Here is a 1,009-nt window from a genome sequence, read left to right as displayed (position 1 = left end):
TATGCTTTTGCAGTTTAGTGACAGGAGAACTTCACCAGCAATGCTCTCAGCAGCACTCCAAACACAGCCCTGTAGAGATTAAGCTTCCTAACTTTCAAAAGCAATTTAACCATTCTCAAGCCAACATTTTGCTGTATTTCCTCCACCAAATGAACAACAACAAAAAGGTTGGAATACTAAAACAATTTTGTTCTGGCAGAAAACTAGACAAACAAGGTACAGATTCACTAGCTGAACAGAACTCAGCTCCTGTCACGTATCTCAGTAGCTCATATCCTTTTGTTTCCAGCAATACACAAGGGCACACAGAGCAGGAGGCTCCACCTTTTCCTGGCTGACAACTGACGGTAAAAAATGCATATGCCCACTAGCATTGATAACATCTTGTTTCTTTGCAGCATGAAGCTTAAAAATGCAAGTTTCACCATGAAATCTTCCCTGTTCATTAAGACCTGCCCACCAGCTCTCTCACCTCTAATCCTCAATTCCCAGCTGCATTAAGAATTCTGCAGTCAGTAAGTTTGATGTCTCACAATCCATGTTCTGAAGCACACGTTTTGCTTTAATTGCATTAACATACAATTAACAAGCCACACAGGTTTTCAGACTTCTTATAGCTAAATTTCCAGAAGGACAAAAAGCACAAGAAACAGTGCTGTTGAACCACTAGCAAATTGCATGACACCATCCCAAGACCTCTTCTCCTGAGAGAGGTAAGCAGTGAGGAACAGCTATTTCAAAAGAATCTCATCTTTCACTCCCCACAGGAGGTAAGAGCATTTCTTCCCCCTGTATTCTGACACAATAGCACGTCAGGTTTGCTGCAGCAGTGTGCCTGCAGTATCACTCTGTCATTGTTCAGCACACGCAGGCACCACCAGCAGCACTTATTGAACAATCAGGAATTCAGCTCCTCTGGGAAGTGCAACCCATCAGTCTCTGTGGCGCAATTGGAGAGCGCGTTCGGCTGTTAACTGAAAGGTTGGTGGTTCGAGCCCACCCAGGGACG

The 1,009-nt window shown here is 44.0% G+C and overlaps 1 non-coding gene across 1 annotated transcript; it reads left to right on the top strand.

The window, feature by feature from the left end:
* Positions 1-935: 935 nt before the first annotated feature.
* TRNAN-GUU (transfer RNA asparagine (anticodon GUU)) lies at positions 936-1,009 on the top strand. Its single transcript has one exon. It is a non-coding gene; the product is annotated as a tRNA-Asn (tRNA).

This window comes from Pseudopodoces humilis, chromosome 1 (assembly GCF_049639895.1).
Source record: "Pseudopodoces humilis isolate 2021_Gansu_Grassland_sample_001 chromosome 1, ASM4963989v1, whole genome shotgun sequence".
Classification (NCBI taxonomy): Eukaryota; Metazoa; Chordata; class Aves; order Passeriformes; family Paridae; genus Pseudopodoces; species Pseudopodoces humilis.
The sequence above is the reverse complement of the archived record's forward strand: the minus strand, read 5'-3'. Positions and strand labels throughout refer to the sequence as shown.